We start from the raw sequence: 18,155 nt of genomic DNA on the forward strand, positions 1-18,155 counted from the left end.
GAGGATCCTATGTTCAGTTACCCTAGGTCTTATACTTATGGTTTTATAAGAACTTTTGGAGGGGAAAAAATCTAAAACTTTTGGAGGGAAATGTGAGTAGTTGGGGAAATAGATTGGCTTTGTTGGGCATTGTTGGACATTCATTGGGCTTGTGTACAACTTCAAGAGTTTAAAATGGTGATGGGTGTATACCAAGAAAAATATTGGCTTTCTCTAGTTGGGCATTCTTTGGGCTTGTGTACATCTTCAAGAGTTTTAAACAATGATGGATGTATACCAAGAAATAGATTGGCTTTGTTGAAAGACAATGCAATTTCTTTGGAGTGGAAAAAATTTGAGGTGTTAACTTTTGGCGATCTTAGAGAGATTATATAAAGTGATACCGATGGCTAGGGGGTTTCATGAAGCACTAGAATCCTTAATAAGGGTCATCTTGAAAATTAGATTTCTCCAAGAGATTTTGTCATAACCCGTCCTTTGTTATACTAGATTGAAGTCTTGAGCTGTGCAACAATGAATTCGGTGTACATGGCTAGCTTAGGTTAAGGTTTGGGCCCAGAGTGTGGTGGAAGGCTAGGTTGAGGTTTGGGCCAAGAGTGTGGTGGAAGCAAACGTTTAGCTTAAAAGAAGCTTTGGGTTTTTAATGGGGGCAAGGTTAACGTTGCTCAGGATTAGAGTTTTTATGAGGGCAAGGCTATCTTAGTTCCAGGTCACCAACTTGGCGAGGCAAAAAGCGATGACAAGCTATAAATTTGGTGCGATTTATCTTAGGCTAAATTGATAAATGAACTTGGAAGGGTTGCATCTCCACCGGATGCATGTGGAGACTTACAACTTACATTTAGTACAATTGCAAGGTGGGGTGCGAGTCATTGCAGGTAGGTTGTTAACTGTGTTCTAGGGGTGGATAGTTAAGTGAATAGATGTTGGTTATGATAATAACATTCTAGCCAGTTAGGTGCAAATAACAAGCATGGAGAGGTATTTTTCAGATAGGTTAAGGTATGCAAGGTTTAAAGAAAACCAAAGTGGGGCAAGGTTTACTTTGGTTGCTTAGGATTAGAGTTTTATGAGTTCACGTTCACCTTAGTTCTAGGTCACCAACTAGGCAAAGCAAAGACTAGGGAATGTACAAGGTGGAAAATTGGTATTAACTTTCAAGGTAAGGTCACGAATGATGAAAGTTGTGGGTTATAACATAGAAGGAAGGTGGGGTCAAGGCACGCAAAGCTATTAATTCTAGCAAGGTGTGGATGTACAAGATGAAGGGATAAAACATACATAGAAAGGGGGATTCAATCCACATATAGCTATATGATTGATGCCTTTTAGATGAGGGTAAAGTGAAAAATTACTTGGAAGGGCTACATCTGCACCAAATGCATGTGGAGATAAATAAACAAATTGTACAACTGTAAGGTGGGGTGCAAGGCCGTGAGGGTAGGTTGATCACTAAGGTCTTCTAGCAAAGTATAGTTAAGTTTCCTCGAGGATAGAAAAGATAAAAAGTTAAGGCCGTGAGGGTAGGTTGATCACTAAGGTCTTCTAGCAAAGGATAGTTAAGTTGCCTCGAGGTTAGCAAAGATAAAAAGGACCTTGTATGTTGAAAAAGTTGTTCTATTAGTGGATAGTCAAGTACATCAAGGTTGGTTACAAAAGAAAAACCTACAAGGTGGGGCTTGGGTGAAAGAGGCTATAATAAGGGCAGTAAGTAGATAGCCAAAAGAACATCACATAAAAAATTATGTGAATGGAAGAAGAGTATTTGGGTTGAGGAAAAAGAAGAAAGAAAAGTTTTTTGGGGGGGTTTGGTCGGTGATTGGTCATTTTGCCAAGGTTAGTGAAGATTCCACCATTTGGATGCCAATGGACAAGTGCCTAAAAGAAAAGGGGTTTTCAAGGGTGCTAGGTATCCATTACTATGGATGCTAATGGCTAGGGATATTGATGAACAGGGATTGTCAATGGCTAGGTAAAATTATCTCAAAATGGATGTCAAAGACAATGCGACCTCAAGCAAAATATTTATTATATGACCACTTGTGAAGTAGAGATAAAGGGTTGCATGGAGACAATAAGGGGTTCTTGAAGGTGGGCGAGTGAGGTTTTCTCTGCTCATGGGTTTGAAGAAAATGATGGTTGCTCGGCTTGGGTAGTGTGAAGCAAGAAAATCTATGAAACAAGCGGATGTTTAACTAATGCAGGGGCAAAGGAATAAGGGTTGAGCTAGCTACACAACAAGTCTCAATACTAAGAGAAATGGTTGGACTTGATGTTCCTGCAAGGGCAAGGGACCTATATTTGGCATGGATCATCACTTATGGAACAAGGGAAGTCACAAGACCAAGGATCATCACTTGTGGATGCAAGTTTTGGATGGTTCAAACACATTAGACACTCCAACTCAATTCTTAACACTAAGGACACAGGCTTTTGATCTCATTAAGTAGCTAAAGTTTGTTGGCTTGCCTCATCTTCTGAACTCTTTCCAAAACATACTCATTGCATCTACAAGCAATGTAGGAGATAACGAGTAGAGCTTGTTGATTAGCTGAAAAATAGAGAGAAAGAGCGGGGGGGGGGAGGGGGGGGGGGGGGGGGGGGGGGGGGGATTTGCAGGGCATGTTGCAATGTTTAACCTCCCGTTTCCTGGCTCAAGTAACTACTAGAAAGCATAAAGCAAGGGAGATAACCATGAAAAAGGTTCATTTAATACCATAAGAAAGGTACAGAGGGAGATTTGGCAAATCACTCTACATAGTAATGGGAATGGAGCTTTGGAGAGGAATAAGGTAGTATAACTTGGGTCAAGGCAGATGCATGAGTATACCAGGGCAAAGTTAGATGAAGCATCGCCGTCGATCATGGCTGAGCAAAATCAGAGTGTTTTGGTAGAGGTGCTTACCAAAGTAATGGGAAAGGGGCTTGGGAGAGCAAAATAGCATGTGTCAAGCTGGAATCGTGGGTATTATAGGTCAATGTTGATGAAGCATTTCCATTGATCATTGTGAAACAAAAATGGCATGCTCTTATGTAATGCACTGCCATGGATAGGGTTGGCCTACACATTGTAGGCCCCTTGAAAAATGAGTATCTCTATCATGTTGAAGAAAAAGCCCTTTCTCTCGGAGACAGATCCGCAAAAAAGCGGGTGTAAAGAGCTCCCCACAAGCTGTGAAACCTTCAATAGTGGGTGCCACAACTATCCGAATTTTTCAACGTTGAAGGTTGCAAAAAGAAACACATCAACATGAGGCGAGGTGGTGATGTGGTAAGTGTGGTATGAAGCAGTGAAAGCAGTGATGAAAGATCTTGAGAGGAAGCGGGAGAGGGAGGAAGGATGATGTGTGGGTTTACCATAGCATCTTCAATGGTAAGAAACAATTCAGGCATCCGATCCAAGACCTGGACACAACTAGGATGAGATGGCAATTGGAAAACCTGTTGATCATGGTAGTTGATCAACTTCTAGTCTTTGGGCTCCTACAAACAACATCTAAAACCTTTCCAAATCAGTATATACTATCTCATCATGGAGAAATTCTTGAATTTGAAGAGCCTTTTGCCTCCTTAGCTTCTTGTTTAATGCTATCAGTCTAGTAGAGTGATGTGGGTCTGAATCTAAATCTAAATCAAATCTAAAATTGACTCTAATGCCTTTATCTTTGTCTTAGAGCTGATCTACAGGCATGTACTGAACAATGGCATGCTACATATGTGCTCATTATGTCGGGTGTCTGATTGAGTGTGATGTTGCTGATCAGATTGAGTCTAATCTTGATGTTGATTCTGATTACCAAGCTAACTATTTTACTGGTTCTTTGGCCCAGTGCTAGTGTTTGTCCAGTTTTATTCCAGTCGCTGAACCTAGAGGTGGAGGTTCATCATCATCATCATCATCATCATCACTATCATGATCTTCTCCAATACCACCTCCTGCTCTTGGTTATCATCATCCTCTTCCTCATCTTCACCATCCTGGTTCTTGATCTATTCAACCAATACTTGGTTCACTTCAGCTGTTGTGTATTGCCCAGCTTTATCTTCCAAGTGAGACTTCATAATTCAACTTTTTTTTGCAATTCCTCAATGTTGAGGGTGAGGTTTCCCTCTGGATCAGCTATATCAACCAAGGATTGATAGTTATAGTTTTTTTGTGATGGCTTGCTTCAGGGTGTTATGATTGGAAAGCAATGATTTTAAGGATGGCTTCCTCTCATCTAACCTCCCTTGGAGTTTTTCCTTTGCCTCTACTACTACCCACTTCTCATCCATCAACCATTGGTTGTCATTCTTGAGTGCTCCAATTTCTTTCTATTGTGAAGCCATCAACCTTGCATCCTTGTTTTGTTCTAGCATCTTGGTCCTACGTTGATCCATTCTTTCCTGGCCTTCTCTATTTCAGTCTTGGTTTCATAAAGTTCCATTTGTAAGGCATTTTCTGCTGAATTGGGTCCTATTTGCTGAGCTTTTATTGATTTTCCCATGGAATTTACAATAGTGTTCCATTCAGACATCATCGTGGCTACACATCCGTATGTAATGATATCCACGTTGGTTTGAGAGCTTTCATAGACAATGAGAGGAGTGGGTAAGGCACAAGTGCCTTATCTAGTTATTTAACAATCGGTCTCCCATGTAGGGGTTTTTGTAGCCTCTATAGTCTATTCATTTGAGTTGGTTGTACTAAGGTTGGAACAACTAAAGCTAATTGGGACTGTGATATGTCCTTCTTTCCAGTGTCAGTGGTGGAACTTGCCTATTGCCAGTGGTCTTCTTTTTCTCAGTAGAAGCTGGTGGGGTCTGAGAAAATTCAATGGGCTGATCTATTGAAGTACCTTTGCCCTGTCCCCCCACATCATGCTTGGTTGAAGTATTCTATTTTAGCTTCACCTGGTTTAGAAACGCCAGTGCCTTTTGTTTCTTTTTAGGTGGCTTGGTGCTCTCACTTGTGCCATCCCCAACTGCGCCAACTCCTACTTGTGTTTTTGTTCTCTTTGCTCTTGTTGTGACTATAGCCAATTCAGTGCCTTGGTTCGTAGTGTCTAGTTGTGTCTCTCAGCCTCCAGTTGTATCTTGGTCAGTTTCTTTACTAATTCCAGCTACCTTCCCTGCAACTTTATTCCATACTTTTTCTTCATTGGGGCGGATTGGGAAGCAGGTTGCCCAATACAAAAATTACCCTGCGTACCAAGCTTTGAAGACACTCTGGGTCTTCACCTTACCAGTCTATTGAATCAAGCTGTTATGCAAGAATGTGGCTAAGTTAATCAGTGCCTTTGAATTTTTTAGTTGGACCAGTAGCATACCAAATAACTTTTTTGCAACATATTGTGGGAGTTTTCTTCAAGCTAATGGATTTTGCAATGAACTTATAGACTGGATTGTGCTTGAAAGCAGTCACTGGAACTCCCTGAGCTCCCTTTTTACGTTTCTTTGTAGCCTTAGTATCCTCTTTCAGATACTAGCTAACTTCCTCGGATGAACACGCTTTGGCCTTAGCAACATATGGCAGCCTAAGCACATGGGAAACAACTGATGCAGTGGTTTGGACTAATTGTCCATTGATTTTTGCAAAGCCAATGTCTGGATCAAAAGCGTCAACCACTTGTTGGATGATCGCTGCATCAAAGTCCATCCTAGTAGCTTCTAGTACCGTCTCCAAGTCCCATAACTTCAACATTGGTCCTCTTTGATCGGTGGAAAACATATTTCCCTATGATATTATGTGGTACTGAACATGCTTGTTTGATCCTGACTGAGTCGCTCTTCCATCTACTGTGCTAGCCTAATCACAACTTTCTTGCATGTGCTCTGACGACTTCTTGTTCTTGCCCATTTTTCAGTCTTCTAAACATTCCTGTGAGAAAGAAGACTCACCTATAGTTTTTGACAATGAGACACAAGAAACCGAGGAGTGTCGGGTTTTGATGTGAAGGTTGTGGAGCTAGAGGGATACGACTAGGATATTGCACGCTCTAGAGGCTACATAGAAGTTGAGGTTATAGAAATCTCTGCAGGAAAAGGTGCAAGGTGTGCAAATGGCTAAGGGTTTATAAAGTGCAAGATCATGTACTCTATGCATAGTTATCCTTATTGGTTCCATGAATTCTCCACTTGCTTGCATCCTTGGTTTTAGGACCTCTGCCTACAACGTGGCACACATGCATTTGTCTAACCGCCTACTCATTACCCTACGAGATTCTACCCTTGATGATTTCATTTACTTTATGCCCCTCATCGTTAAAATTGTCAAAATTTATTGGTTGCTCATTTGTTTGAGTTTTGTATATATATATATATAATATATATATATATATATATATATATATAGTTCCAACAATTTCTAGCCTCGCTCTTCCACTGGTCTGATACAAAATAAGTTAAGTGGTTCATTTTCAGACTCAGAATTCTTTTCTAGTACTGGTGTTGTTGGGATCCCATCTGACATAGAATAATACAATTTGATCTTGGCCCCATTAGAAACACCAAGTAACAAAAATCTTGATAGGTCCCTTAACCTCACTACGCCAAATAGAACACCCAATCAACCTCATAGGGTCCAAGCCATGAAATCTTCAAATTAGCCCTCTTTTGTCCCCGCTTTGATTAATAAAATAGTACCAAATCCCCCTTCTTGAACTCCTTGAATTTAATTTTGCTATCAGGCCAACATTTTCTTCTTTGTTGAACCACCTCTTGATCCAGCATAGCACGTTGCCTGATCTCATCTAGACGTAGTAATTCGTCCAATCTTTGTTTCAGATTCTCGTTGAAATCCATTCTATGTTCCACTACTAGCCTGAGGCCTGGCATTGTAAACTCCATTCAAGGAACTACTGCCTCTGTGCCATATACCATTCTGCATGCCAATGGTGACCTTGTAAGTAGTCTTATATGTCCATAATGCTATCTAGAGTTTTGGATCCCGCTGATGTGGCTCTTTTTGGAGTATTTTAGTCAAAATAGTCTTTATTGTCTTGTTACTACTCTCTGCCTAACCATTACATCTTGGATAATTTGGCGTGGATTTTTGGTGCTTGACTGAAAATATCTCAGCCAATATTCATGAAGTGTGTACCCTAATCTGAAACAATTCAATAGGGCATCCATATCTGCAAATGATATTTTCATACAAGAATATTGATGTTGATATGGCTGTATTACATGGCAATGCCTTGGCTTCAATCCACTTACTCACATAGTAGGTTGCCATTATGATATACATGTTTTTCCTAGGAGTAATCTTCTTGAATGCGCCTATGAAGTCCAATCCCCACTTCATGAATACTCCTAGTGGTTATACTCAAGTCAGAGGTGTCATGCTAGCTGTTGTTGGTCTTCCCATCCTCTAAAAAATTTCATAAGTTTTGCAAAATGCTATGACATTTGCCATCATACTCTGCCGCTAGAGGATTTCTTGTAGGATTTTCTTATAGGTAATGTTAGGAGAGAAATATTTGAACCTGCATCTCCACTACAAGCCTCTGTTACTTACATCCTTCCTTGCATAGGCACACATCTTCAAAGCACACCATCAATACCCAATCTGTAGAGAGCTCCTCCAATGATGGTAAGCTTCAAGCTTTTTATTATTAGTGCCTTTTTCTTTGCCTGGGACCAATCCTCTGGAAATGATTCTAGTTGAAGGAAGTCATACACGTCTTGCCATTTTGGATTTGGTCCTTCTATTGATGTACTCTGAAAAAGTTCATCATCAACTAGCTCATCTCTCAATGAGGTCTATAAGCTGCCTTCTGTGCTTCTTGAAAGAAAATCAACACCATGATGGATTTTCCTTGGCTTATGGAAGATTTTGAACTCAAATTCCATCGAAAACATCATCCATATAATCAATCTACCTTGAATAATCATTTTGTTCATTAGAAAGAGGAGTGCTTGATGATCCACATAAAAGTGAAACAACTTTCCTAGCAAATAATGTTTGAACTTTGTGGCACTGAACCCCATTCAGAGTGCTTGTTTCAAAGTAGTAGAATACCCCGGTTCGTCTTCCCATCACCATTCCAGATGCATCAACATGTACATGAAAAATGACATCCCAATTTGGTTGGCGAAGAACTAGCCTCCTATTGATCTCTTTCTTCGAGCATTGGAAACTTTGTTCGCATTCCTAGGTGGTCCAAATGAATTTATTCCCTTTCTTGGTAAACTCATATAAGTGGGGAATTTCAAACTCCGAGAAAAACTTTCCGAGCAATAAAAAACCGAGCAGAGCCAAACATGATTGACATAAAGGCAAATCATAGAAGGAATTTTGCATAGCCGAAAACATACAATAATTTAGCTATCCCTAAACAACTCTTCCCACTTTTCTCTCTCTTCCCTTTCATCTACCATTCCTTAATTATCTAGGAATGGTAGATGAAAGGGTAGCTCAATAGCTTTTACTGTCACCAAAACATACAACAACCATATTAGAAACAGTAAGATGATGAATTGAGTGACACCCACTTGAAACTGTTTGTTTTTAGTGGTGTTTGCAATAGACTCCAAAAGTCTTCGATCCAGTCTAGTACACGCTCAGAGCCAGTATACCTAGGCTAGTTGCTTCAATGGGCTCAATGCCCACAACCACTTTGAGGTCGTGGGAGGTTGATGATGATGATAATGTGTTGTTTCGTATTGCACCGCAAAGGATTTTCCTCTTCTTGACACTGTGAGGAGGAGGTGGTGGTGTTGAAGACTTGCACTGCGAAATTTACTTGCTTGCTACAGGAGTTGCAATGCCCATGCCTTTCAAGGCCCAACTAAGTGGCTATGGCTCTGTAGCTTGCATGCAGCCATCTTTCACAAAATATCTCTTGCGTGGTTATGCCTGCTTTATTCATCTCTCTCTCTCTCTCTCTCTCTCTCTCTCTCTCTCTCTCTCTCTCTCTCTCTCTCTCTCTCTCTCTCTCTCTCTCTCTCTCTCTCTCTCTCTCTCTCTCTCTCTCTCTCTCTCTCTCTCTCTCTCTCTCTCTCTCTTCGCTTTTTTTTGAGAGAAACTAGTTTTGCATTTGACCTTCCTGGTTTGATAGGTGTGGTACATAGAAATGGGCAAAAACAAACGCAATGTTAAGGATTCATTTGCAAGCCCACTTTGAAGCTTGTAGCATCCATGAGTATGAACAAGCACTGTAGTCTTTACAAATGCCAATGACTCAAGATCTTGCCTAACCTTTACAAAACCCATTGATTTAAAAGACCCTCACACACTGGTAAAGTTGGTACCTTTAGAGACTGCATGCTTTGCAAGCTCACCAGGTAAGAGAAGCCGCACTATAGTTTGAATCTCCTTGCTAGTGATGGTAGGTAGAAAGAGCCCCCCGGCCCCCCCCAGGATCTCTCTCTCTCTCTCTTTGGAGAAACACTATAGGAACTCAAATTTCAACAATCTATATGTAGTAAAAGAAAAATTTTCAACACTATTCTGTCACATGACCCTTCCCAGAATCAGTTCACATAAAGCTGCATGGGAAATGACATTCACTTGCTGATTAACAACCCGGTACAATAAAAAAGTCAATCAAGCCTTGAAGCTAAGAGGGTCTAAAATAGCCTTTGCTTCTCCTAGCTGAGCTTCCACTCTCTTCGACTCTGCTTTCAGCCAAAGCTAAATCAACTGCTTCTTTCTCTCATAGAAAACCTTGGCCTCAGCTATCCTTCTCTCCTCCAGTTTCTTAATCTCAAATGACCATCCTCTTCATCTTGTCATAAGGGGCTGGAACTCCTTCATATTCCTTCAAACACTCAAGTGCTGCATCTCCTTGCTTTGTCTTATGAGGAATCATACCTCTGATGGTTCTCCACAAAATTCAAGATAGGGCACGAAAGTGGATGGGACCCTTGAGCTTGGTGTTCATATGCTTCCTCAAAAAGAGAAGGTATTTCATCTTCTACCTTACAAGTTCTTCTAAAAGCCTCACAACTAACCACTACCTACGACACACTGGCCATTGAGAAGCTCCTTAGAGAGAATGGAGATAAGGCAACCCTGCATAAGGTGGCAAGCAGCTACAACCACCATGCAAGAGTAGAGACATGATCCATATACCATTGCTATGAGCTTTAGTAGTCAAGAATTCCACAACTAGAACTGCAAAAGAATATCTTTCTTTGTAAACCCTAATGTTGGTAGTTGTCCCACGCATTCTCTCTCTCTCTCTCTCTCTCTCTCTCTCTCTCTCTCTCTCTCTCTCTCTCTCTCTCTCTCTCTCTCTCTCTCTCTCTCTCTCTCTCTCTCTCTACCAAAAAAAAAAACGATCAAACCCCTAAACTGTTTGCTAAAAACTTTGAGAGAGATATCTAATGCTTGGATTTTTTCCATTTATGCTAGAATAGTTTTTGGTGAACTTAACCAAGGATCACTATTAGGAGAAAGTTAGACTCACTTTTGGGCCCTGTAAGAAGTTCCACGTCGGCTTAGAGAGAGAAAATGAAAATGTTAAACTGTGCATTTTATGTGATACTTTTTTGTGCCAACAAAAAGCCAAAGTGACATTCTTTGGTAGGTAACCGTCGTCTTTATCATTCCTATCCTTTGTTCTCTTGTTAGGAATCCAAATAACTGTATGAATAATGATTTGAAATGCCAACTCAAGCGTTCCTTCCAGAAACATAAACCACACGAACTCTATCAACTCTAAACATGAGAATATGGTCTTCCCTCCCAAACCTGAGATATTTCATGAGTTTCGAGTGTCCATCTTTTTCTCTATCAACTCTAGGAATGGAAAACGCTTCTTTTTCTGATAACACCAATTGAACTTGCAATCCTCAACCCCTTCATCTTTAACACCTATCCAAAGAAATAACACACATCATCTTCATGTTGATGTATTGCAAGAGTACGCACCGTTGTAGAAACGTAGGAGGGAGTCTTTCTTATCTCAATGGGAGAAATAACTTAAAAAGACAAACAAGGAACATCATTTGGATTTGTGGACCGATGGGTCTATTTATCCAAAGGATCCTACGACAAATGTGCCACCTCCCTTTGCTAATATCACTAATCTCTTACATTTCATATGCGATGGCAAGGATGGGCTATTGGGATACACCGAACAGTTGGAAATGAGAGGATTGAATGCGGAAAGGCAAAGAAACTTCCTAGCGATGGAGAACATGCAGCTGAAGAAACTTAATGAAGCATGCTCTCAAAAAAATTCATCAAACAAAGAGACAATCCAAGGCCTTGATAAGAATATCACAAGTTTGCGAGAGAAAGACACTGTGCTTGGTAGGCGGAAAAGAAAACGAGATCTGTGCAACATTGAGAACATGAAGATTGGTAGTGGTGGCCTGAAAAAACGAATACGAGCTTTAAGGTAACTCGAAGTTTGTTTCTACTTCTGTATCTTCAATGTGCTCACTAAGAAATGGATACACTTTCCTATACATGATCATAACGCATGGTGCTTTTTTGGTAGGTCTTTACTGCTTCCAAAGTTGAACGGTGCAGGCTTCAATGTCAAAGTGCATTACATCCGTCTAGTTCCAAAAGAAGTAGTTGAAGAGACGATAACTCAGAAAAAATTTCGTAAGTTGAAAGGGAGGCTCCTTACCTCCTTCATGAACAAGAATCAGTTGGAACCAATGAAAGTGCAAGCAATACTTGATGAGAGTGGCATCTCGCAGATGGGATACATGGCACTCTTCAAAGCATTAGCTAAAAAGTCTCAAAATAAACTAAAGAGAGGATCATTGCTGCCAAAGCCATCACATGTAAAGGCTGCTCGCCGGCACGTAAACGATGAGGTGTTTGAGAAACTTGGGTCACCATTTCATATTGAAGCAACGTTCTTAGGCAAGAGCGGCAGAGAGGTACAGTTTAACGAGCACAACAACCTCTTTGTTGATCTTGAAGCATTGCAAAGGTATGCAGTTCACTTCTTTGACATTAGTCGAGAGGAGTGCGGTGGGGTTCTCAAGTTTGTTTTGAAGCTCGACGAGTGCGAGGTCTTGAAGAACAAGAAGCTTGAGAGAGTCACCATTACCCTCATGAACAGAGCTCTGGATCCATCAATAACGAAAGAGGATCCACAATACTTCAACATGAAATCCAAAAACAACATTCTAACTCTAGGCTCATTTCAGGTATACTTCGTTCACTCTATAATAACAAAAATATTGATTATTTGGTTGTTGATTTTGTGTTTTTGTTTTTCACTGCAGGTTGATAAGGAAATTTTTAAAATCCTTGATTGGGTTTTTAGTCAAATCCAAATTCCTTCTATCATCAATGAACAAAGAAACAGAGTCGTTATTTCAGTGGAAGGATTTGGTGACTATATAGTGGAATGGCACATGGCGGGTGACTTAAAGACTCTTAAGTGTATGTACAACATAACACATGGAGCAGCTATGGCAAATCCATGCTTATAGTGCATGGCTGATGCAAAATCTCTTGAGAGTGTGCAATCGAATAGAGCTCCCAACAGACATCTTCAAGATAAAACTTTTAGGCCAGTGCTTGATATTCCTCTGAGTAGAGTTCACGTCTGTACACTTCATGCACTCTGTCAAATAATTGAAAAGGTGGTTCATTTGTACATATGTTTTGCATGGACATTAAAGTCAGAGAGTGAGTCAAAAAGAGTGATCAAAGCATTAGAGGGAGTGCTCTCAGACATTGGTTTGCATGGAGGCAATGTCAAAATCAAAGAGGACCCTAATATGTCTCAAAGTCGTTACAAGGTACCAAGAAAAGCATCGATATGCGGCGTGAGGCCAGAAGGTTTCTTGGGTTTAGCCTCAAAGATTCAAATAGAGAAGAAAGGAGAAACCTGCTCAACAAATGGGAGCAGTTACATGAAGTGGTTACAGACAATGCTGGTGGGGGGCAATCCAAAATCAGAAGGCGAATGTGTGGAAATCACTAGATAAAATTTTCCACTATGTTGAGCAGCATTCTTGGGACCAAAGTAAGCTCACATCATTTCAAGCAGCCTTGCTAGATTGGAAGAAGGCTTACCTTACAGGGTGGGGTGGGCAACATATCACACATTACATGGTGGTTTAGCATTCTACGTATACAAAACGAAATTTTAACTTGTACTCTATTGACCATTTTGTTTTATTTCAATGCAGCACACACAGTTCAACCATGGTCCATATTTTGCCAAGACATACGGCTCACTATCAATATGGTCCACACAAGGCATGGAAAAAACCCACTACATGGCAAGAACAAGTTATTTTAAGCACACTAGAAATGGGGGAGGAAAGGATAAGGCCAATAGCCTATTAGAGTTACACCAATGGACTTATAGATGACTAATTCATAGAGCAAGGCAGAATGGACTTTACAACACATCCGCAAAAATAAGAAACAGATGGCTTGGGTAAATTCAAATGCGGGGGAGCGCCATGCGAGGTGGCGACAATCACGAGTCAGGAGCGGGAGAAGATGGATTTGAGGGAGAAGATGAACCTAAGCTCGTCGTTTTTATCCTCTTCGATGCACCTCCTTCTTCCTCACTTTGTACCTCTTTGATGTGCAAGCTCTGCAGACGAGCTCGTTCCTCTGTTATGGCAGCATCCCCACGGGCATCAGGCGTCTTCTTTCCCTCAAAAACAGTCGCTTGTTGTATGGATCTAAGTTCTCCGGGTCTTCAACCCCTGTAGCCAAAGCCTGAGCTGTGTAGGACATGAAATAGGGGGCTTTGAGTGCTTGGAACCCATACCCAATGCCAAAGACACGTAGAGCATACTGTTTCTCAATCAGAATTAGTCTTTCTGCGTTTAGTGGGAGGGGGTGCCCACCACACAATCTTGTAATAACTTTCATTGCAAACAGTGGGAATTTTGCATTGTCCTTGGAGTATTCCTTGTGGTATATTATGATCTACAAAAAAATAGTAAAGCATTTATGGGCCGTAAGTGAGATGAGTACAATTGCCAAGTACTTGAGTTGTCTCTACAAAACTTTTTGTGGTTGAAACACCCGCTGTAGTGAGACAACACCACATCCTTGCCTTGTACTCCAGTGACAAGCCCTTGCCGTGACCCTCCCGCTCTTCTGAAGAAACTATCGTCATACACTAGCACATGTCAACGAAAAGATTGATCATGATATTTTATCACTGGCCCATCTCTAATATCATTTGAATGCCTTTAAAAATTACCATATGATTCTCATCCATTTCCAGCATCGACCTTTCCCACAAGTGAATAGAATGACTATTCATTACCTGAGCTCTGGGTGCCACAGGCCTAGCCATGTTTTCCAAGGCCAAGTTGTTTTGTTGTCGATTGAAATTGCTCATCTGTTGGCAAATTGGCCTCTCCGGACTTCGCTTCATTGAATGTATCTTTGATCAGTTTCACACCTGAAGTAAACTGTGAGTCGTGGATAGATGTGTCAGCAATATGATGTTGGTCCACTCCATCCTCATCAACAAATCCCATGTCTGCCTCACAAAAAATTACAATTGTAGCTAGGCAGTAGTCCTCCTGTATATTCAGCTCATGCATGATATTTGTGAGCAGAACGTAGTGGGTGTCTCCCGCCATAGCAAAGCTGGGAGCACAATTCAGAGGCAAAGTCACTTCCTTATTTGGGCTTTCTTGCTTCCCTATTGCTGTATCTGCAAGAGAAGCAAGCGTTAAGCCCGCATCAAATGTTTCCTTTAATACCTCTACCCGCTCTTCTTCTGGGTCAAACTGCACCTCCACATCCTCTACCTCTTCCTGCGGCGCCAATGGACAACTACCGAAAGTTGCTGACTGGGAAGTCTCCTACTCACCATCTGTCTACAAGTATAAGTAACAGACAAACCCGTGGTAGAATTCCACTAAGTGACACTTTTTGAAGTGCTTCATACACGTGTCTTGTACAAGCAGTGCATTGGAGGGACACTTTTCTAGACAACGATTCAGTCTCCTTGAAGCACTCTTGTTAAGGTCAAGGTCGTAGGGTCAAGGTCGGTTGGGTGCACATATCTCATGCCATCAACAACTGTCATGGAATTGTCACAAATGACTACCTCATACTTTTGCAAATGGGTTTGTAGGTACTCAAATGAGCAATCTATAATCCTTTGTATAGAAAACTCTGCATTAAACATTCCTGATAGTTCTGGTGCACGGTGATGAACACGGGTGTTGTATAAGAACGTGAATAGTTTTTCTTCACATGTATCCTCGCCCACATTGTCTATCTCTAGGACTACGATCCCCATGACTAAAAGAAAAAGCAAGCCAAAACTACTATCCAAAATTGGTATGTATTTGGTGTCATAACCAAGCAAATATTGAGCCTTGAGTATCCCTCAAGGTCTCTATTCGCTTGGTTCTATCCCATGTGCTAATGTCAAAATAAGTGACGTCACTTGAGTCAAAACCAGGCGAATAGGGGCCCAAAGAATTTTTGAAGGGTCCTATTCGCTTGGTTCTGACCCAAGTTGAATTTATGTTGTACCCACAACGTCTGTCTCCAGGGCTATGATCCCCATGACTGAAAGAAAAAGGAAGACAAAACTACTAATCAAAATTGGTATGTATTTGGTGTCATAACCAAGAAAATATTGAGCCTCGAGTATCCCTCAAGGTCTCTATTCACTTTGTTCTATCCCGTGAGCTAATGCCATAATAGGTGACGTCACTTGAGTCAGAACCAGGCGAATAGGGGCCCCAAGAATCTCCGAAGGGCCCTATTCGCTTGGTTTTGACCCAAGTTGAATTTTCGTTGTACCCACGTCCATTCAGAACAGGTGGATTAGAACATAGCATTTAATGTTATCAATAATAGATATATAGGCCTATTCACTCACTATGCCCAAACATAGCATTGAATAACAACTGAGGCACGGTCACATAAGGAGTAATTATTCCAACCATGCGGTGTGAGACTTCTAATATTACCCTAACGACCACTCTTTGGCCCTTGGAGTGTTGTGCCCATTGTGCTCTAACCCCATAACACAGTGGCTTTGGTGCGCACACTGTTAACAGCACACAGGAAGGGGAGAGAGAGAGAGAGAGAGAGAGAGAGAGAGAGAGAGAGAGAGAGAGAGAGAGAGAGAGAGAGAGAGAGAGAGAGAGAGAGAGAGAGAGAGAGGGAGAAAGAACCTGTCTCTGCAATATCCAATGGCGCTGAGTTGGATGGTGATGTCGTAGGTCACTAAGAGCAAGAACCAAAAGGTGGCTAGGAGGAAGAAGAACAAAAGGCAAAGGCAAGGGTGATGGCGACGCGGCAGCAAAGGACTCAAAACAGTGGAGGTCTCTCAACGCAAGATCACAAGAAGTGGCCAAGGGAAAGAGCGCAGAAAAGGCAAAGGCAATGACGATCTGTTTGTTCTACTTGGAGATGGAGATGGCGGCTGCAAGGGTGATCAACGTCTAACTCTAAACGGTCACTCAAAAAAGGCACATGGGTTGTGCTCACAAGGACAACCAGTAGGTAGAATTAATAGAGGCTTACCTCAAGGATTGACTCCCGTGTTGACAGCATCCACTCCCGGGCTGTGTCGGTGGAGAATGCTCGGGGTACCATCGGGGGAGGACCAAGTGGGGACCTCATGAGGAGGGACCGGATGCGAGCCTGCTGGCACTGCGGGAGTGTTCTTTAGAAAGGCATCACCACTTTTCCAAGCTTCCTAGAGTTTCTCTGTGAAACCTTGAGGGAGGTTTTGAAAAATCTGTTGGGTAAATAGACTAGACGGACATGCCTGAAAAGCAAGGCCTAGGTTCTGCCTGATGAGTGGTCTGTGAGGCAGTGGGTTGGAGGACCGCCATGCGTTCTCATGAGAGGTAGACATGGGAGGGAGAAGCAGGGGTACCACCCCCTAGATTAGGGGAGGTGATGGGAGGGCACGACATGACAGTTAGTTCAACATGGAATCATCTTGAGTTGGCTGGAGCTCTCGTTCCTCTACTTCACATTGGTATTTTGTTGCACCTGTTCGCTTGGTACTAGCCTCAAAAAATATAAAGGATGTTTGCTATTACACTTTTCTAAGGTCAATACCAAGCGAATAAGGGAAGGAAAACTCTGTTTGATGCACGTGTTCGCTTGGGGCTGACTTCAAAAGATATTAATGATGTTTGCTATTACATTTTCTGAGGTCAGTACCAAGCTAATAAGGGAAGGCAAACTCTGTTATATGCACCTGTTCGCTTGGTACTAACCTCCAAAAATATAAATGATGTTTGCTATTATAATTTTCTGAGGTCAATACCAAGCAAATAAGGGAAGGTAAACTCTGTTTGTTGCACCTATTCGCTTGGTACTGACCTTTTCTGAGGTCAGTACCAAGCAACTAGAGGTAATACAATCGTATTTGGTGCACTTCTTCGCTTCGTGCTAACCCTAGAAATCTTAAGTCCCTTCTGCAACAAATGACATGTCATTTTATGTTACTCTATTTGTATAGATGCCCTCATGCAAAGGCCACGCCTAGAAGGTAAACAGGTGACTCTTCGAATGCTCAAGCAAGAAGACGCCAATATGAGGTGCACAGAGGTGTACTGCAAGAGCTACAAAGGATCAAACGACACGTGCAACCGGCCATTCCACGTCTTCCTTTCCAATGAGTAGTGCGAGAGATTTGCGAGCAGTGGAGAGTCCGCATGCGATGGGCCAACAGTGCACTTCTCTGCCTGCAAGAAATTGCAGAAGACTACCTCATTGAATTCTTCAGCGATGGATATATACTGGCTGCCCATGCACAACATGTTACTATCATGCCGTGGGATTTTGACACTCTTTGGAGGCTGCACTTCTGCTACGATGGGCTGCTTCAGCCAGTACCTATCCGGGATATGAGAACAATGGATATTCTTAACATCCCCCCTCTCCATCCTCGTGCATGACAGACAAAGCCTTCTAGGGCTAAATTAAATAGTAGAAGGACACGCTCACGGGTCAAGAGGAATGACACAGAAGGGCAGGCTGATGAGGGGCATGAGCAGGCCGATTAGGGCCATGAGCAGGCCAGGGTGGACCCTAAGGCAATCATTGAAGAAACAGAGACATTATGGAGGAACCAATTATGAAGGAAAATGAGCAATGCATGGAGGATCCAGAGCCTGTGCCTGAAAGGGAGGATCCTGTGTCTATAAGGGAGGAGCCCTTGCCTGTTAGGGAGGACCCTGTGCCTGCTAGGGAGGAGCCTCAGGTAGCCATGGATAAAGCTCAAGAAAGGCAAGGA

At 41.9% G+C, this 18,155-nt stretch overlaps 1 pseudogene; it reads right to left on the reverse strand.

The window, feature by feature from the left end:
• Window positions 1-9,529: 9,529 nt before the first annotated feature.
• LOC147463057 (large ribosomal subunit protein uL13w pseudogene) lies at window positions 9,530-10,060 on the reverse strand (annotated as a pseudogene).
• Between the last annotated feature and the right edge of the window lie 8,095 nt (window positions 10,061-18,155).

Source organism: Adiantum capillus-veneris, chromosome 2 (genome assembly GCF_014529385.1).
Source record: "Adiantum capillus-veneris isolate H3 chromosome 2, ASM1452938v2, whole genome shotgun sequence".
NCBI lineage: Eukaryota > Viridiplantae > Streptophyta > Polypodiopsida > Polypodiales > Pteridaceae > Adiantum > Adiantum capillus-veneris.